This window comes from Bos indicus, chromosome 6 (genome assembly GCF_029378745.1).
Source record: "Bos indicus isolate NIAB-ARS_2022 breed Sahiwal x Tharparkar chromosome 6, NIAB-ARS_B.indTharparkar_mat_pri_1.0, whole genome shotgun sequence".
Lineage (NCBI taxonomy): Eukaryota > Metazoa > Chordata > Mammalia > Artiodactyla > Bovidae > Bos > Bos indicus.
The window spans coordinates 5991559-6013389 of NC_091765.1; the positions used below are offsets into that span (position 1 = coordinate 5991559).

The following is a 21831-nucleotide window of genomic DNA, read 5'->3' on the forward strand; positions in this document are numbered from 1 at the left end:
TGTGCTCACAAGGCATTTCCTTGGTGCCAATAAGCCCACCATCCTACTGGATTTGAATCTTACCCTTTATGCCCTCATTAGCCTCCATGACATCCCCCAAAGCTCTATCTCCAAATATAGTCTCATTTGCAGGGAGGGCGTCACTGTATTAAGGACTTTAGCAGCCAGGAGGGGCGGGGGACACAAGTCCCCCACTGCAGTAACCACAGCACTGAGTACTTGTACTTCACACAAGTTTTAGAAAAAGACCTAGAAGATCATTCCCACAGTAACATTTAGGTGTATTCATGATCATTATTAATATAAAAAATTTTTTTTCAGAAGGAAATAACTAAAAAGAAATCACTTCCTGTGATAACAAACATATCTCTTCCCTGTCTTGCCTCATTCTTAGATGGGATATCGTATCCTGCCTTGAACCAATCTGTTCAAATTAATAATCTGAGTGTAGCACCTAGTTTTGCCACTTAGCCCTAAGAAGAGGTGGGGGCACTGAGGTTCCCTATTGCCTCACCTCACCTCCAGACTTCAGTGGAAAACTCACTCATCTTGAGGCTGATGCTATAGAAATGAACACAAATGGAATAAATAGTTTACTAACTTCTCACTATGCATTTGATGAGAATAAGTACATTTTAGTTTCTAGGTAATAATAAGGGGGATTTACATATTTATTTCTTCACAGAGAAATTATATTTCTCCAATTGTGGGATGTTAATATTCACTGAAAATTATTTTGAGATTTTTTTTTGTCATTTTTTCCCCATATTACAAGCATTAGAAATGTCTGTTCTCAAGAATTAATCTCATGAATTCTTCAACATCATTTTGATATTCATTAGAATGCTAATAAGCTCTCTTTAAATAAAATTATTACTTTTAATTTTTATAACATGATCTACTTTATAAATATTAAGATATTAATACTAGCATAGGCCTATGAAGAATTACAGAGAAGGCAATGGCAAGCCATCCAGTACTCTTGCCTAGAAAATCCCATGGATGGAGGAGCCTGGTAGGCTGCAGTCCATGGGGTCGCTACGAGTCCGACGTGACTAAGCGACTTCACTTTCACTTTTCACTTTCATGCAATGGAGAAGGAAATGGCAACCCACTCCAGTGTTCTTGCCTGGAGAATCCCAGGGACGGCAGAGCCGGGTGGGCTGCCGTCTCTGGGGTCGCCCAGAGTCGGACACGACTGAAGCGACTTAGGAGCAGCATACATAGCCAACCAGAGAAGGCAATGGCAACCCACTCGGTACTCTTGCCTAGAAAATCTCATGGATGGAGGAGCCTGGTAGGCTGCAGTCCATGGGGTCACTAGGAGTCGGACACGACTGAGGGACTTCACTTTCACTTTTCACTTTCATGCTTTGGAGAAGGAAATGGCAACCCACTCCAGTGTTGTTGCCTGGAGAATCCCAGGGATGGTGGAGCCTTGTGGGCTGCCATCTATCGGGTCGGACAGAGTCACACACAATGGAAGTGACTTAGCAGCAGCATCATTGCCAACACCATTTTTAGACATCACTATCCTCACATTTAGTTGTTACAAAATACAGAAACAATATAAAATGAATGTTATTTAGATCAAAAGATAATTAGTATTAACTTATCAGTGAAACAGCAGACACTTACACACTATACCACAATCTCTATTTCCAAGCATTTAAGGGAACAGTCCGGAGAAGGCGATGGCACCTCACTCCAGTACTCTTGCCTGGAAAATCCCATGGATGGAGGAGCCTGGTGGGCTGCAGTCCGTGGGGTCGCAAAGAGTTAGACATGACTGAGTGACTTCACTTTCACTTTGATGCATTGGAGAAGGAAATGGCAACCCACTCCAGTTTTCTTGCCTGGAGAATCTCAGGGACCGGGGAGCCTGGTGGGCTGCCATCTACAGGGTCGCACAGAGTCAGACACGACTGAAGAGACTTAGCAGCAAGGGAACAGTCTTGTGTTAGAATAGGGGAAGTCTGCCTAGAATCCCAGAAACTCCACAAACCACTGGGGCTTACCCTCCAGTATGAGGAGAAGGGCAGAGTTAGAGATGGTTATGTAGCCTCACTGTCTCAATGGACATGAATCTGGGCAAACTCGCGGGATAGTGAAGGTCAGGGGAGCCTGGCATTCTTCAGTCCAGGGGGTTGCAAACAGTCTGACATGACTTAGCAACTGAAGAACAACAACAAAAAGGAAAGGAGCGGGATGTGGGAATCCGTAGTAAGGGATACACAATAAAAAATTTAAATGTAGTCCTCCTCTTCCTTCTCATCCTTCAGTCATTTTATATTAGATTCATTCTAACTTGTGAGAAAATCTCATTAAATCGTGACTAAGGCTGAAGAAATACAATGAGACCCTAGGAGAATCCACTGCAGTATAAAGTTTTGTTGTCTTAAACATTTCCAAGCTGGCATCTAGCTTTGTTGGTATAGTGTCATGAGATTTATCATGTCAGTCTGCAAATTAAAGAACAATCCCGTCAGAAAGCCTGGTGGCTCCTGGAGAAGTGTGGGGGCTGAGGATAGGAAAGAGGAGAAGGGTACCTCAGGGAAGCTGAGGTCCACACCAATGGAGGCCAAGTGGGTAGGACCACAGACTCGTGATTTAGGTTGTCTGAGTTCAAACCCTGTTTCTGTTGCTTTGGGAAATTGACTTAACCTCACCTGTAAAATGGAGCTGCTGCTGCTAAGTCGCTTCAGTCGTGTCTGACTCTGTGCGACCCCATAGACCGCAGCCCACCAGGCTCCCCTATCCCTGGGATTCTCCAGGCAAGAATACTGGAGTGGGTTGCCATGCCCTCCTCCAGGGAATCTTCCCCACCCAGGAACTGAACCCACATCTCCTGTGTCTTCTGCATTGCAGGTGGATTCTTTACCCACTTTGCCACCTTGGAAGCCCCTGAAAGAGTCTAGTGGGGAATATAAAATATGTATTCAGATTACTATTATAAGAGCCGACAAGAGAAACCACAAACTGCCATATGGTCAAATTTCAGTTCTCCGCCATTGTCAAAGGAAAGAGACCGTCCTTAGGAGAAGAGGTTAGGGGCCTCGCTGCCCAGAAGCCGCGTGACCCCTGGGTTGGCTGGAGCTGATCCTTCATTACTATTATACTGGGCTTCTTGCCCTCACAGGTACCCAGACTAACTGAGTGGCAGCCTCCTCAACTGTACAATGGTCAATTTTCTAGTGGAAGGAGAATACTGTCTTTATTTTCTTTAAAAACAAGATACCATTGCTGTTGTTATTTGCTAAGTTGGGTCCAGCTCTTTGTGACTTCGTAGACTGTAGACCACCAGGCTCCTCTGTCCTTGGGATTCTCCAGGGAAGAATCGTGGAGTGGGTTGCCTTGTCCTTCTCCAGAGGATCTTGTTCCCAAGAATCAACCCCTCGTCTCCTGCATTTGCAGACAGATTCTTTACCCCTAAGTCACCAGGGAAGACTTACAACTACCATACAGTCGGGCATTTACACTCCTAGGCCTTTAACCTAGAGAAATGGATACTTACATTGACACCAAAAAAAGTGTACACAAATGTTTGCTGCAGCTTTATTTGTAACGGCCCCAAACTGAAGACAGCACAGGCGTTCCCCAACATGGTTAAACAAACCCTGATACATCATTCTCATGGACTGCTACTGAGAGGTACAAGGAAATGAACTATTAATCCCTGCAACAGTCTAGATGAATCTCCAATTATGCTGAGCAGGGAGCAAAACGGGAGCAAATCCCTAAATGTTACATCCTGTATGATCCCGTTGATATAACATTCTTGAAAGGGCAAAAATAAAGGAGAAAACTTAGTGGCTGCCGGGATTAAAGAGGTGGCAGAAGTGGAGGGGAGTCTGTGTGGCTGTAAAGGATCACTGAGGTGATGGAAACGTGCTGTATCTTGACAGTTTCAATGTTAATATCCTAGTTATATTGTACTATAGTTTAGAGAGATACTACCATCGTGGAAAACTGGTAAAAGGTCATAGACTGTGTTATTTCTTGTAACTGCGTGTGAATCTAGAGTTATTTCAAAATAAAAATATTAATTAAAAAAAATCAAAGCGTCAGTCATTCAGCCATGTCCAGCTCTTTGCGACTGCATGGACTGTAGCCCAGCAGGCTCCTCTGTCCATGGGATTCTCCAGGCAAGAATACTGGAGTGGGTTGCCATTCCCTTCTCCAAAAACATTGAAAGATGGACGTAAAGTCAGGGAAACAAACATTGAAGCTGGTCTGCTATGGCACGAGCCTCACAATGTTGACAGCATAATGGCCAGTGACCTGGACTACTACAGAATCCTCAGGCTTCATGGGTTTGTTCACAGTACTCTGCCAAGTGCTGTAGACACACTCAGCTTTCAGTGCCGAGATTTGGAGAAAAAAGGATTTTCACGGCAATCAAAAAGCTCTTTGAGTGTTTTGATTGTCATTCAAGGTTTTACCACATCAGGTAATCCTTTAATATACTATTTTTTTATCATCAAAACAAACTGGTGTTCACAGTGAATTTTATTTTGTTTCTTCTAAGACATGAACTAATTTTTAACCTCAGCATGGGTTTCTTGAAAGGCTACTGGTGTTCCTAAGATTCATACTGCGGAACACAAGTGAGCAGCTTTACATCTTCAGGGTGGGCCAGGGTGTAGGGGGACATTTTCTTGGCTTCAAGGCTAGAATTTTCTGTAGATCTATGAAAATATGTGCTCTATTTATCAAAGAGTCTTTATGTTCAGTGTAACATTTGTTTTGATGAGGCAGTTCTCTGAGACCTTAGCTCAATCAATGAATAACTAGGCACTGCCTAGTATCTAGAAAGTTTTTTGATGTTTCCAGGATTATTTTGCTGATCTTAGAGAATTTTCCCCAAAATTTGAATACTGATTTAGATATGATTGAAATCAGTTTTCCAGAATCCTCGGTTATCTAAAGTTTTAGGCTATCATGAAACCAAGTTGAAATTACTTCTTGGCAAATCTCCATATCTTTTTATCTCTAATAGGCCACACATTATCCTATTTTGTGTGGTTATTGGGTTCTTACTATTGTCTGTTTTTGCCTTCCTGCCATCCTCTCTACCTTTGGCCTCTTGGTTCTCCTCTTCCTAACAGTTCATGACCAGCTCCCCTCCTTTCTCTGTTCCCTGCCTCTAAGAGTCCGCATGCCCAAGGGCTTTGTCCTTGAACTTGTCGCCTGTCCACATCAACTGCCCGAGTGACCTCATTTCTCTCAGTAACTTTCTATAGCTTGCTGATTCCTGGATTTGAGCTGTGAAGCCCTGTTTGGGAGACTGAGGCTTCTTTTTAAAGTTGTGTCAATCTTGACATTTAACATAAACCGCATCGTATATCTGACCAGTGACTCGTTGTTCTGTGGTGTTTGATGTTTTTCAGAAGCCCTTCTGTTGAGGTGGACACCAAGAGTGAGAATACTTCATCATCCGAGGGAGCCAACGGTACCCTGCTGATCCACAGCCCCGCAGAACTCAAAAGCGGCTGGAGGAAGCAGAAGGGGTACCTCTCCTCATTTAGTGATTCGTTGCTTGCGTCTAATACCACGTGCGTACATATTACATGCTTTCCTAATTACTATAAAATGGCACCTCTGGTAACCTTGAGGAAAATATGACAGGCAGGGTCTCTCTTCTCTGTGGCTTATAGACAGATGACAAAAAAAGAAGAGGGGGAAAGGAGAGATTGCGTCGTGCTTGTGATACAAGGTAGATACCACGAGCATCATGAAGGGGACCATGAAGACGATGGGACCATATTCAAAAAGGGTTGTCCAGCAGGACCTCTCAAGAAGGCAGCCTCTAAGCTAGACCTGTGGATTGAGAAGCAGCCTCCATTCCCAGCCAAGGCGGCTGAGCCTTCGAGGCTGAGGGAGCAGCAGGCTTGACTGGGTGCCGCTGGGCACCGTGGATGGGGTAGTTCTGGGAAGGCCAATGTGACTGGAGCCTAAAGTGAGGGGCATGACATTAGATATAACACTGTAGTCAGGGTCCAGCCACACAGGGTCCCCACAGGCCACAGTAAGGGGTTAAAATACATGCTGAAAGGTGTTTAACTAGGATGGTAACCATATCTGACATATACTTTTTAGCAAAGCTTTCTGGCTATCGGTAGACGAGAGATTTTGGAGTAAGCAAGGGTGGAAGCAGGGAGACTAGTTAGGGAGGCAACAGTCCTGTGAACAGTATCAAGGACTCCATCCTGGGGTTGGCAGTAAAAACAAAAGATTCAGCCACACAGATGCGGAATATATGTTGGAGACAGAACCAGAGGGCTGCACTTTCCTCTCAACCCTCAACATAGATGCAACTAACACCATAGGCTTGGTGGCTTAACAAAAGAAATGTGTTCCCTTATAGTTTCTGGAGGCTGGACATCCAAGATCAGGTACCAGTATGGTGAGGCTCTAGTGAGAGCTCTCGTCCTGCCTTGCACATGGCTGTCTTCTCATTGTGTGCTCACAAGGCATTTCCTTGGTGCCAATAAGCCCACCATCCTACTGGATTTGAATCTTACCCTTTATGCCCTCATTAGCCTCCATGACATCCCCCAAAGCTCTATCTCCAAATATAGTCTCATTTGCAGGGAGGGCGTCACTGTATTAAGGACTTTAGCAGCCAGGAGGGGCGGGGGACACAAGTCCCCCACTGCAGTAACCACAGCACTGAGTACTTGTACTTCACACAAGTTTTAGAAAAAGACCTAGAAGATCATTCCCACAGTAACATTTAGGTGTATTCATGATCATTATTAATATAAAAAAATTTTTTTCAGAAGGAAATAACTAAAAAGAAATCACTTCCTGTGATAACAAACATATCTCTTCCCTGTCTTGCCTCATTCTTAGATGGGATATCGTATCCTGCCTTGAACCAATCTGTTCAAATTAATAATCTGAGTGTAGCACCTAGTTTTGCCACTTAGCCCTAAGAAGAGGTGGGGGCACTGAGGTTCCCTATTGCCTCACCTCACCTCCAGACTTCAGTGGAAAACTCACTCATCTTGAGGCTGATGCTATAGAAATGAACACAAATGGAATAAATAGTTTACTAACTTCTCACTATGCATTTGATGAGAATAAGTACATTTTAGTTTCTAGGTAATAATAAGGGGGATTTACATATTTATTTCTTCACAGAGAAATTATATTTCTCCAATTGTGGGATGTTAATATTCACTGAAAATTATTTTGAGATTTTTTTTTGTCATTTTTTCCCCATATTACAAGCATTAGAAATGTCTGTTCTCAAGAATTAATCTCATGAATTCTTCAACATCATTTTGATATTCATTAGAATGCTAATAAGCTCTCTTTAAATAAAATTATTACTTTTAATTTTTATAACATGATCTACTTTATAAATATTAAGATATTAATACTAGCATAGGCCTATGAAGAATTACAGAGAAGGCAATGGCAAGCCATCCAGTACTCTTGCCTAGAAAATCCCATGGATGGAGGAGCCTGGTAGGCTGCAGTCCATGGGGTCGCTACGAGTCCGACGTGACTAAGCGACTTCACTTTCACTTTTCACTTTCATGCAATGGAGAAGGAAATGGCAACCCACTCCAGTGTTCTTGCCTGGAGAATCCCAGGGACGGCAGAGCCGGGTGGGCTGCCGTCTCTGGGGTCGCCCAGAGTCGGACACGACTGAAGCGACTTAGGAGCAGCATACATAGCCAACCAGAGAAGGCAATGGCAACCCACTCCAGTACTCTTGCCTAGAAAATCTCATGGATGGAGGAGCCTGGTAGGCTGCAGTCCATGGGGTCACTAGGAGTCGGACACGACTGAGGGACTTCACTTTCACTTTTCACTTTCATGCTTTGGAGAAGGAAATGGCAACCCACTCCAGTGTTGTTGCCTGGAGAATCCCAGGGATGGTGGAGCCTTGTGGGCTGCCATCTATCGGGTCGGACAGAGTCACACACAATGGAAGTGACTTAGCAGCAGCATCATTGCCAACACCATTTTTAGACATCACTATCCTCACATTTAGTTGTTACAAAATACAGAAACAATATAAAATGAATGTTATTTAGATCAAAAGATAATTAGTATTAACTTATCAGTGAAACAGCAGACACTTACACACTATACCACAATCTCTATTTCCAAGCATTTAAGGGAACAGTCCGGAGAAGGCGATGGCACCTCACTCCAGTACTCTTGCCTGGAAAATCCCATGGATGGAGGAGCCTGGTGGGCTGCAGTCCGTGGGGTCGCAAAGAGTTAGACATGACTGAGTGACTTCACTTTCACTTTGATGCATTGGAGAAGGAAATGGCAACCCACTCCAGTTTTCTTGCCTGGAGAATCTCAGGGACCGGGGAGCCTGGTGGGCTGCCATCTACAGGGTCGCACAGAGTCAGACACGACTGAAGAGACTTAGCAGCAAGGGAACAGTCTTGTGTTAGAATAGGGGAAGTCTGCCTAGAATCCCAGAAACTCCACAAACCACTGGGGCTTACCCTCCAGTATGAGGAGAAGGGCAGAGTTAGAGATGGTTATGTAGCCTCACTGTCTCAATGGACATGAATCTGGGCAAACTCGCGGGATAGTGAAGGTCAGGGGAGCCTGGCATTCTTCAGTCCAGGGGGTTGCAAACAGTCTGACATGACTTAGCAACTGAAGAACAACAACAAAAAGGAAAGGAGCGGGATGTGGGAATCCGTAGTAAGGGATACACAATAAAAAATTTAAATGTAGTCCTCCTCTTCCTTCTCATCCTTCAGTCATTTTATATTAGATTCATTCTAACTTGTGAGAAAATCTCATTAAATCGTGACTAAGGCTGAAGAAATACAATGAGACCCTAGGAGAATCCACTGCAGTATAAAGTTTTGTTGTCTTAAACATTTCCAAGCTGGCATCTAGCTTTGTTGGTATAGTGTCATGAGATTTATCATGTCAGTCTGCAAATTAAAGAACAATCCCGTCAGAAAGCCTGGTGGCTCCTGGAGAAGTGTGGGGGCTGAGGATAGGAAAGAGGAGAAGGGTACCTCAGGGAAGCTGAGGTCCACACCAATGGAGGCCAAGTGGGTAGGACCACAGACTCGTGATTTAGGTTGTCTGAGTTCAAACCCTGTTTCTGTTGCTTTGGGAAATTGACTTAACCTCACCTGTAAAATGGAGCTGCTGCTGCTAAGTCGCTTCAGTCGTGTCTGACTCTGTGCGACCCCATAGACCGCAGCCCACCAGGCTCCCCTATCCCTGGGATTCTCCAGGCAAGAATACTGGAGTGGGTTGCCATGCCCTCCTCCAGGGAATCTTCCCCACCCAGGAACTGAACCCACATCTCCTGTGTCTTCTGCATTGCAGGTGGATTCTTTACCCACTTTGCCACCTTAGAAGCCCCTGAAAGAGTCTAGTGGGGAATATAAAATATGTATTCAGATTACTATTATAAGAGCCGACAAGAGAAACCACAAACTGCCATATGGTCAAATTTCAGTTCTCCGCCATTGTCAAAGGAAAGAGACCGTCCTTAGGAGAAGAGGTTAGGGGCCTCGCTGCCCAGAAGCCGCGTGACCCCTGGGTTGGCTGGAGCTGATCCTTCATTACTATTATACTGGGCTTCTTGCCCTCACAGGTACCCAGACTAACTGAGTGGCAGCCTCCTCAACTGTACAATGGTCAATTTTCTAGTGGAAGGAGAATACTGTCTTTATTTTCTTTAAAAACAAGATACCATTGCTGTTGTTATTTGCTAAGTCGGGTCCAGCTCTTTGTGACCCCATAGACTGTAGACCACCAGGCTCCTCTGTCCTTGGGATTCTCCAGGGAAGAATCGTGGAGTGGGTTGCCTTGTCCTTCTCCAGAGGATCTTGCTCCCAAGAATCAACCCCTCGTCTCCTGCATTTGCAGACAGATTCTTTACCCCTAAGTCACCAGGGAAGACCTATAACTACCATACAGTCGGGCATTTACACTCCTAGGCCTTTAACCTAGAGAAATGGATACTTACATCGACACCAAAAAAAGTGTACACAAATGTTTGCTGCAGCTTTATTTGTAACGGCCCCAAACTGAAGACAGCACAGGCGTTCCCCAACATGGTTAAACAAACCCTGATACATCATTCTCATGGACTGCTACTGAGAGGTACAAGGAAATGAACTATTAATCCCTGCAACAGTCTAGATGAATCTCCAATTATGCTGAGCAGGGAGCAAAACGGGAGCAAATCCCTAAATGTTACATCCTGTATGATCCCGTTGATATAACATTCTTGAAAGGGCAAAAATAAAGGAGAAAACTTAGTGGCTGCAGGGATTAAAGAGGTGGCAGAAGTGGAGGGGAGTCTGTGTGGCTGTAAAGGATCACTGAGGTGATGGAAACGTGCTGTATCTTGACAGTTTCAATGTTAATATCCTAGTTATATTGTACTATAGTTTAGAGAGATACTACCATCGTGGAAAACTGGTAAAAGGTCATAGACTGTGTTATTTCTTGTAACTGCGTGTGAATCTAGAGTTATTTCAAAATAAAAATATTAATTAAAAAAAATCAAAGCGTCAGTCATTCAGCCATGTCCAGCTCTTTGCGACTGCATGGACTGTAGCCCAGCAGGCTCCTCTGTCCATGGGATTCTCCAGGCAAGAATACTGGAGTGGGTTGCCATTCCCTTCTCCAAAAACATTGAAAGATGGACGTAAAGTCAGGGAAACAAACATTGAAGCTGGTCTGCTATGGCACGAGCCTCACAATGTTGACAGCATAATGGCCAGTGACCTGGACTACTACAGAATCCTCAGGCTTCATGGGTTTGTTCACAGTACTCTGCCAAGTGCTGTAGACACACTCAGCTTTCAGTGCCGAGATTTGGAGAAAAAAGGATTTTCACGGCAATCAAAAAGCTCTTTGAGTGTTTTGATTGTCATTCAAGGTTTTACCACATCAGGTAATCCTTTAATATACTATTTTTTTATCATCAAAACAAGCTGGTGTTCACAGTGAATTTTATTTTGTTTCTTCTAAGACATGAACTAATTTTTAACCTCAGCATGGGTTTCTTGAAAGGCTACTGGTGTTCCTAAGATTCATACTGCGGAACACAAGTGAGCAGCTTTACATCTTCAGGGTGGGCCAGGGTGTAGGGGGACATTTTCTTGGCTTCAAGGCTAGAATTTTCTGTAGATCTATGAAAATATGTGCTCTATTTATCAAAGAGTCTTTATGTTCAGTGTAACATTTGTTTTGATGAGGCAGTTCTCTGAGACCTTAGCTCAATCAATGAATAACTAGGCACTGCCTAGTATCTAGAAAGTTTTTTGATGTTTCCAGGATTATTTCGCTGATCTTAGAGAATTTTCCCCAAAATTTGAATACTGATTTAGATATGATTGAAATCAGTTTTCCAGAATCCTCGGTTATCTAAAGTTTTAGGCTATCATGAAACCAAGTTGAAATTACTTCTTGGCAAATCTCCATATCTTTTTATCTCTAATAGGCCACACATTATCCTATTTTGTGTGGTTATTGGGTTCTTACTATTGTCTGTTTTTGCCTTCCTGCCATCCTCTCTACCTTTGGCCTCTTGGTTCTCCTCTTCCTAACAGTTCATGACCAGCTCCCCTCCTTTCTCTGTTCCCTGCCTCTAAGAGTCCGCATGCCCAAGGGCTTTGTCCTTGAACTTGTCGCCTGTCCACATCAACTGCCCGAGTGACCTCATTTCTCTCAGTAACTTTCTATAGCTTGCTGATTCCTGGATTTGAGCTGTGAAGCCCTGTTTGGGAGACTGAGGCTTCTTTTTAAAGTTGTGTCAATCTTGACATTTAACATAAACCGCATCGTATATCTGACCAGTGACTCGTTGTTCTGTGGTGTTTGATGTTTTTCAGAAGCCCTTCTGTTGAGGTGGACACCAAGAGTGAGAATACTTCATCATCCGAGGGAGCCAACGGTACCCTGCTGATCCACAGCCCCGCAGAACTCAAAAGCGGCTGGAGGAAGCAGAAGGGGTACCTCTCCTCATTTAGTGATTCGTTGCTTGCGTCTAATACCACGTGCGTACATATTACATGCTTTCCTAATTACTATAAAATGGCACCTCTGGTAACCTTGAGGAAAATATGACAGGCAGGGTCTCTCTTCTCTGTGGCTTATAGACAGACGACAAAAAAAGAAGAGGGGGAAAGGAGAGATTGCGTCGTGCTTGTGATACAAGGTAGATACCACGAGCATCATGAAGGGGACCATGAAGACGATGGGACCATATTCAAAAAGGGTTGTCCAGCAGGACCTCTCAAGAAGGCAGCCTCTAAGCTAGACCTGTGGATTGAGAAGCAGCCTCCATTCCCAGCCAAGGCGGCTGAGCCTTCGAGGCTGAGGGAGCAGCAGGCTTGACTGGGTGCCGCTGGGCACCGTGGATGGGGTAGTTCTGGGAAGGCCAATGTGACTGGAGCCTAAAGTGAGGGGCATGACATTAGATATAACACTGTAGTCAGGGTCCAGCCACACAGGGTCCCCACAGGCCACAGTAAGGGGTTAAAATACATGCTGAAAGGTGTTTAACTAGGATGGTAACCATATCTGACATATACTTTTTAGCAAAGCTTTCTGGCTATCGGTAGACGAGAGATTTTGGAGTAAGCAAGGGTGGAAGCAGGGAGACTAGTTAGGGAGGCAACAGTCCTGTGAACAGTATCAAGGACTCCATCCTGGGGTTGGCAGTAAAAACAAAAGATTCAGCCACACAGATGCGGAATATATGTTGGAGACAGAACCAGAGGGCTGCACTTTCCTCTCAACCCTCAACATAGATGCAACTAACACCATAGGCTTGGTGGCTTAACAAAAGAAATGTGTTCCCTTATAGTTTCTGGAGGCTGGACATCCAAGATCAGGTACCAGTATGGTGAGGCTCTAGTGAGAGCTCTCGTCCTGCCTTGCACATGGCTGTCTTCTCATTGTGTGCTCACAAGGCATTTCCTTGGTGCCAATAAGCCCACCATCCTACTGGATTTGAATCTTACCCTTTATGCCCTCATTAGCCTCCATGACATCCCCCAAAGCTCTATCTCCAAATATAGTCTCATTTGCAGGGAGGGCGTCACTGTATTAAGGACTTTAGCAGCCAGGAGGGGCGGGGGACACAAGTCCCCCACTGCAGTAACCACAGCACTGAGTACTTGTACTTCACACAAGTTTTAGAAAAAGACCTAGAAGATCATTCCCACAGTAACATTTAGGTGTATTCATGATCATTATTAATATAAAAAAATTTTTTTCAGAAGGAAATAACTAAAAAGAAATCACTTCCTGTGATAACAAACATATCTCTTCCCTGTCTTGCCTCATTCTTAGATGGGATATCGTATCCTGCCTTGAACCAATCTGTTCAAATTAATAATCTGAGTGTAGCACCTAGTTTTGCCACTTAGCCCTAAGAAGAGGTGGGGGCACTGAGGTTCCCTATTGCCTCACCTCACCTCCAGACTTCAGTGGAAAACTCACTCATCTTGAGGCTGATGCTATAGAAATGAACACAAATGGAATAAATAGTTTACTAACTTCTCACTATGCATTTGATGAGAATAAGTACATTTTAGTTTCTAGGTAATAATAAGGGGGATTTACATATTTATTTCTTCACAGAGAAATTATATTTCTCCAATTGTGGGATGTTAATATTCACTGAAAATTATTTTGAGATTTTTTTTTGTCATTTTTTCCCCATATTACAAGCATTAGAAATGTCTGTTCTCAAGAATTAATCTCATGAATTCTTCAACATCATTTTGATATTCATTAGAATGCTAATAAGCTCTCTTTAAATAAAATTATTACTTTTAATTTTTATAACATGATCTACTTTATAAATATTAAGATATTAATACTAGCATAGGCCTATGAAGAATTACAGAGAAGGCAATGGCAAGCCATCCAGTACTCTTGCCTAGAAAATCCCATGGATGGAGGAGCCTGGTAGGCTGCAGTCCATGGGGTCGCTACGAGTCCGACGTGACTAAGCGACTTCACTTTCACTTTTCACTTTCATGCAATGGAGAAGGAAATGGCAACCCACTCCAGTGTTCTTGCCTGGAGAATCCCAGGGACGGCAGAGCCGGGTGGGCTGCCGTCTCTGGGGTCGCCCAGAGTCGGACACGACTGAAGCGACTTAGGAGCAGCATACATAGCCAAGCGGAGGAGGCAGTGGCAACCCACTCGGTACTCTTGCCTGGAAAATCCCATGGATGGAGGAGCCTGGTAGGCTGCAGTCCATGGGGTTGCTAGGAGTCAGACACAATTGAGAGACTTCACTTTCACTTTTCACTTTCATGCATTGGAGGAGGAAATGGCAACCCACTCCAGTATTCTTGTTGGAGAATCCCAGGGTTGGGAGAGCCGGGTGGGCTACTGTCTTATGGGGTCGCACAGAGTCGGACACAACCGAAGCGACTCAGCAGCAGCATACATAGCCAACTGGAGAAGGCAATGGCAACCCACTCCAGTACTCTTGACTAGAAAATCCCATGGATGGAGGAGCCTGGTAGGCTGCAGTCCATGGGGTCACTAGGAGTTGGACATGACTGAGGGACTTCACTTTCACTTTTCACTTTCATGCTTTGGAGAAGGAAATGGCAACCCACTCCAGTGTTGTTGCCTGGAGAATCCCAGGGATGGTGGAGCCTTGTGGGCTGCCATCTATGGGGTCGGACAGAGTCACAAACAATGGAAGTGACTTAGCAGCAGCATCATTGCCAACACCATTTTTAGACATCACTATCCTCACATTTAGTTGTTACGAAATACAGAAACAATAAAAAATGAATGTTATTTAGATCAAAAGATAATTAGTATTATCAGTGAGACAGCAGACACTTACACATGACCACAATCTCTATTTCCAAGCATCTAAGGGAACAGTCCAGAGAAAGGCGATGGCACCCCACTCCAGTACTCTTGCCTGGAAAATCACATGGATGCAGGAGCCTGGTGGGCTGCAGTCCATTGGGTCACGAAGAGTCGGACATGACTGAGTGACTTCACTTTCACTTTGATGCATTGGAGAAGGAAATGGCAACCCACTCCAGTTTTCTTGCCTGGAGAATCTCAGGGACGGAGGAGCCTGGTGGGCTGCCGTCTATTGGGTTGCACAGAGTCGGACAGGACTGAAGCGACTTAGCAGCAAGGGAACAGTCTTGTGTTGGAATAGGGGAAGTCTGCCTAGAATCCCAGAAACTCCACAAACCATTGGGGCTTACCCTCCAGTATGAGGAGAAGGGCAGAGTTAGAGATGGTTATGTAGCCTCACTGTCTCAATGGACTTGAATCTGGGCAAACTCGCGGGATAGTGAAGGTCAGGGGAACCTGGCATTCTTCAGTCCAGGGGGTTGCAAACAGTCTGACATGACTTAGCAACTGAAGAACAACAACAAAAAGGAAAGGAGCGGGATGTGGGAATCCGTAGTAAGGGATACACAATAAAAATTTTAAATGTAGTCCTCCTCTTCCTTCTCATCCTTCAGTCATTTTATATTAGATTCGTTCTAACTTGTGAGAAAATCTCATTAAATCGTGACTAAGGCTGAAGAAATACAATGAGACCCTAGGAGAATCCACTGCAGTATAAAGTTTTGTTGTCTTAAACATTTCCAAGCTGACATCTAGCTTTGTTGGTATAGTGTCATGAGATTTATCATGTCAGTCTGCAAATTAAAGAACAATCCCATCAGAAAGCCTGGTAGCTCCTGGAGAAGTGTGGAGGCTGAGGATAGGAAAGAGGAGAAGGGTACCTCAGGGAAGCTGAGGTCCACACCAATGGAGGCCAAGTGGGTAGGAGCACAGGCTGGTGATTTAGGCTGTCTGAGTTCAAACCCTGTATCTGTTGCTTTGGGAAATTGACTTAACCTCACCTGTAAAATGGAGCTGCTGCTGCTAAGTCGCTTCAGTCGTGTCCGACTCTGTGCAACCCCATAGACGGAAGCCCACCAGGCTCCCCCATCCCTGGGATTCTCCAGGCAAGAATACTGAAGTGGGTTGCCATTTCCTTCTCCAATGCATGAAAGTCAAAAGTGAAAGTGAAGTCACTCAGTCATGTCCGACTCTTACTGACCCCATGGACTGCAGCCTACCAGGCTACTCCACCCATGGGATTTTCCAGGCAAGAGTACTGGAGTGGGGGTGCCATTGCTTTCTCCGAAAATGGAGCTACTAAAGACTACTTGGTGTAGTTGACATCAAATGAAACAAATGTTTATAAAAGTCTTAGAACAGTGGTCACTATATGGTAAATACTCAGTGTTACTGGAGAATGCAAACCATGCTCTGGGCCTTTGGATAACTCCTTGATTTGGTTTCAAGGGAGTGAATGATCTTGGCACTTCCCTTCACTAAGAAGAGAATCATTGAAATGCCTTTTCCCAGGTCAGTATATTTGGACGTTTCCACACAGTACCTTGGGTGTCAACACACTTAGACATCTACATGAGAAAAAAAAAATCTATAAAACCCAGCAGATAGGCATCTATCTTTCCCATTAACTGAAAGTCGCTCAGTCGTGTCCTACTCTTTGCAACCCCATGGAGTATACAGTCCATGGAATTCTCCAGGCCAGATACTGGAGTGAGTAGCCTTTCCCTTCTCCAGAGGATCTTCCCAACCCAGGAATTGAACGGGTGTGTCCTGCATTGCAGGTGGATTCTTTACCACCTATCAGGGAAGTCCTCTTTCCCATTGGGCATACATTTTTAATTTGAAAATGCTTTTAGAGTTACTATATAGAAAAATAATGTTATTTGATAATTGTGTTTCATAAAATCTTCAAATACACAGGCACAGGGTAAAAATGTTGAAATCAAATGTAGAAAAAACCCACCTTGTATCACAAAGCAGATTTCCATCATATTTATATTCATAGTGCCCACTGAATCAAGATTATCCTTCAAGTGGGCTTCCTGCAAAATTATTTTCATTTCATAAGTCCCATTGAAGAGTTGGAGCTTTAACTGTTCCCTGAACCAGAAGAATCAAAGGCATTTCTGCACACGAGGTATCTCTGATCTCATTCTACATTTAGTGTGTCTACATGTGGTTCTGAATTGTAGAAAGTTCCAGAGCTGTGTGCCCCAGTTACCTCGGCATCTTTCATAGGGCTTGTAGCTATCTAAATCTCAGGCCTGCCAAGAGTTAAATTTGTGAATTAACCAAGAGATATGGTGGTTTCCATGTTAGAAGTCAAAAGAGAATCAGCAGAAGCTGTCAGAGAGCAGATTCATTGGTGACCTTCTGACTCCCCAGAGGTAAATGGGAAAGATGTCTATCATCTATGCAGAAGACATCCTGGCCACTGATCTGAGGTTGACTGACTGACTGAGTTTTAAGTTGGGGTTCAATTTGTATGCCAACAATTTTTCAGTTTTTACCTATAAGAGAAAATGTTATGAACAAAATTTTAAGAAAGGAAATTTAAAATAACCTATGCTAGAAAATAAAATATCTTGTTTAAAAAATTAAAGTTGAAAATGTATTTTAAATCTCTCTAGTCTAGCCTTTATTTTTTTTTTTTGGTCTCTGTTAAGGAAAAAGTTGTGTAACTATTTTTATAAACCATATATCATGCATGTATTTTGGTTCAGCCTCTCAATATTTTTTGACATATGCAAGACATGAATGAATAATAAACTAATTATAATTACAAAAATATTTATATATTTTCTACATTTATATTATTATAATTATAAAATGCTAAATATTTACATTTATATAAGATTTATTTTTAATATAATATATAATAATAAATATGAGACTGATAAATGAGTTAATGGTTCTCTAAAAAAGCTCTAAGATATAAAGGATGGTCTATACTCATTGCTTAACATTCAGAAAATGTCTATTCCTACCATTAAGGAAGTGTTTTCAGGGACTTCCTGGACCAGCCTCCACTGAACACGCATTTTTGAAAAGGTCTATCAAATGCCTAGCCACGCCATCCACAGTGAGAAATAGAGATGAAGGAGGCACGCTTGGCCGTCCAGCAATAAGAAACACCATCTTAGCATGAACACAGCTGCTCTCATTACGTTTCAGAAACAAACTAACAGAGGCATTATTTGGTTCTTTCCAGGTATCAAAAGAACTTTAAGATAAAAGATAAAACACCACTGAGAACCATGTGAACTGCCAACCATATACACAAGGCTGGTGAAGCCGGCGTCGTTGCCAGAAAGTCCTTTGTCCTGGGCTGGCCCCCGGTGAGCTTTGTGGCCCCCTTCAGGTGAGACCTACAGCTTGGTGTCCTGGATCTACGTGGGTTCAAAACGAGGACATTTTCATCTGCTTGCATATTAAGCCAGTGACTCACTTCTTGACTGACCATAATGACACACATGGGCTTCCCTGGTGGCTCAGTGGTCAAGAATCTGCCTGTAATGTAGGAGACTTGCGGAAGATGCCCACTCAACCCCTGGGTCAGGAAGATCCCCTGGAGGTGGAAATGGCAACCCACTCCAGTATTCTGCCTAGGAAATCCCATGGACAGAGGAGCCTGGCGGGCTACAGTCCATGCGGTTACAGAAAGAGTCGGACACGACTGCGTGGCATAAACAACAGCAAATGACACACATGCCTTGTGCTTTTCCCTCCTAAAAAGGTTCTCATGTGCAAATGCATGCATGTGGATAGTAACAGTGGAAATGACCGCAGTGATTTCCTTTGGTTTTGATCAGTGGTTTTTCAGATGGGCTATGTGAGCTACTTGGGAAGCCAGATCCTCTTGTGTTCATGGTATCCTTGTATGAGGAAGGAGGATCATGAGAGCAAGACTCTAGGACCCCTCACCAATATCCTGCCCTCAATCCCGATTATCTTTCTTGAAAAAGTACAATTATATTTGAAAAACTGACTTTATACTCCCAAATTAATTCCCTTTAAAATGGGATTTAATTATACACATAACATTAATTGTGTCATCAAATACTAGGTTGCCTGAATTGCTGTGTACAAATAATCTTATTTGGTGTGTGTAGAAGGGTGACAGTAAAACACAGCTACGATTCCATGGAGCACAGGTCAGTTTTCCAATTACATTCTTAGACTGGAGTGAGGACGGGGAATGTGAATATCCCAAGTTGACAGTCCCGGGTTCACCAGCGTCATGAAACATTCACCGCTGCCACTTGGAACAACCACACCCCGTATCTCAGTCTTGTGCACACACCAGGCCCTCATCACACGCACGTGACACACTTTCTTGTCCTCCTCACCTGACACCAAAATCTCTTGTCTCATCACAGAGCTAAGACAACTAAAATACTGCCGAGTGGTAAATTGACTAAATGCTAGAATTCAGCTGTTGACTTAATGAAAACTTTGAAAGCTTTTGGGGAAGAAATATGTATTTGTATCATTCTCTGTATGTCTCCTTTCCATGACTTATTTCTCTAAAGATCCAGTTCCTATTGCTTAAACATCTTTTCCATGTTTTAAGTGAATGGAAGCAGTTTCATTTGGGAATGTGCAGTTTCTGATAAGGGAGTGTCCAAGAAACTTTTTTCCTAGTGAGGCTAGAAAGGAGGAAGCCAGGTTTACACCTGTTATTTAGGTTTAAAAGCTGTGTGAGAACATACATGGCATTCATAACAATGCCTGACACCTAGTGCTTTGGCCATTTGCTCTTTTACTCTTCTGCAGGTTGCCATGAGTAATTAGAAGCTGTGTTCGGGTATATATGCAGGTTGGGAGCTCAGAGGGCACTCTACTTCCTGGTGAAACAGTTCTTGAAAAGGGGATGAGGGGTAGGAGCAGTGTTTTGGTAGGAATATAAAATGTGGCAGCCATAGGAGAACATACATATTCTGGGTATATATCCAAGAGAAATGAAAACTTACATCCACACAAAAAACGTATACACAAATGCTCGTAGCTGCTTTATCCACCACAGCCAAAAAAAAAAAAAAAAAAAAGGAAATAGCCTAAGTGTTTATCAATTAATGAATGTATAAGCCAAACCTGGTATGGGGCCTGAGGATGGAGGAGACTGGGGTGTGACTCCTTAATGCACACAGGGTTTGCCGTTGGGTAGTGAAAATATTCCAGAACTAGATAATGGTGATGGTTGCACAATATTGTTAATCTACAGATGATCACTAATTGTCAGTTGTATGTTATGCATAATTTACCACAATAAATAAAATTTAATAAGTGATAAGTCTGTGTATGAATGAGCCTAAAACATTTTCAGCTCTGGATAATTAAATGCTACACAAACTTTAGCAGAGAAAATGCTGATCTTTAATAATTTAGAAGTAGATTGATCTGCATCAGAGGATCATAGTAATGAAGAATAAGTTTTCTAGAAACTAATTTCATATATTACAATTTACTATATGGTACACACATAAAGTGGGCTGGAAGAAGCACAAGCTGGAATCAAGATTGTGGGAGAAATATCAATAACCTCAGATATACAGATGACACCACCCTTATGGCAGAAAGTGAAGAGGAACTAAAAAAGCCTCTTAATGAAAGTGAAAGAGGAGAGTGAAAAAGTTGGCTTAAACCTCAACATTCAGAAAACGAAGATCATGGCATCTGGTCCCATCACTTCATGGCAAATAGATGGGGAAACAGTGGAAACAGTGTCAGACTTTATTTTTTGGGGCTCCAAAATCACTGCAGATGGTGATTGAAGCCATGAAATTAAAAGACGCTTGCTCCTTGGAAGAAAAGTTATGACCAACCTAGATAGCACATTCAAAAGCAGAGACATTACTTTGCCAACAAAGGTCCATCTAGTCAAGGCTATAGTTTTTCCGGTGGTCATGTATGGATGTGAGAGTGTGAAGAAAGCTGAGTGCCGAAGAATTGATGCTTTTGAGCTGTGGTGTTGGAGAAGACTCTTGAGAGTCCCTTGGACTGCAAGGAGATCCAACCAGTCCATTCTGAAGGAGATCAGCCCTGGGATTTCTTTGGAGGGAATGATGCTGAGGCTGAAACTCCAGTACTTTGGCCACCTCACGAAAAGAGTTGACTCATTGGAAAAGACTCTGATGCTGGGAGGGATTGGGGGCAGGAGGAGAAGGGGACGACAGAGGATGAGATGGCTGGATGGCATCACCGACTCGATGGACATGAGTCTGAGTGAACTCCGGGAGTTGGTGATGGACAGGGAGGCCTGGTGTGCTGCGATTCATGGGGTCACAAAGAGCTGGACACGACTGAGCGACTGAACTGAACAGAACTGAACACACGTAAAGGAATAAAATATGGTAGGGTTTTTTCCTAATAGGATACTCCTGTTTCTGAGATAACATAGTTCCATCCAAATGCCAATTCCTAAGTATGATTTAATCTGAATAATAATGTTCTTTATATCTGAATAGCACTTCTACCTATAAGAACACTCAGGTATAATTAATCCTTTTCCTGTTCTGGAAACTGAGGCACAGAGTGGTTCAGTGACTTGCCCATGATTACACAGCTTGCATTACACCTGCAGTTAAGTGTTTAGATTTCAAACCAACTTTTTGTCAAGTTGAACATCTACTTCTCATCACTGTAATATGGTTTAAAAAAGAGAGACTCCATATCAAGAGCCTAATTACGAAGAAGGTACAACTTACACATGCATACACATTAGTTAACAACTGGCTGCTGATATTTTTTTAAATCTGGAATAGCACTTAATATGTTAATACAAGTCTTAATATGTTAGTGTGGAGAAGGCAACGGCACCCCACTCCAGTACTTTTGCCTAGAAAATCCCATGGACGGAGGAGCCTGGTGGGCTGCAGTGCATGGGGTCGCTAAGAGTCAGACACGACTGAGTGACTTCCCTTTCACTTTTCACTTTCATGAATTGGAGAAGGAAATGGCAAC

General features: G+C 43.3%; 1 protein-coding gene across 29 annotated transcripts in view; it reads left to right on the forward strand.

Annotated features, from left to right (window-relative positions):
• The window catches only part of LOC109553295 (mitotic spindle assembly checkpoint protein MAD2A), a 651283-nt gene that overhangs the window by 371540 nt on the left and 257912 nt on the right, over nucleotides 1–21831 (forward strand). Inside the window, exon 1 of one of the 29 annotated variants that reach the window (XM_070790782.1) lies at nucleotides 18101–18229. The exons of the other annotated variants lie outside the window; for them this stretch is intronic. The gene's annotated coding sequence lies outside the window, so the exon portion shown is untranslated. Of the gene's footprint in view, nucleotides 1–18100; nucleotides 18230–21831 lie in introns of those variants that run through there. 29 annotated transcript variants of the gene reach the window in all.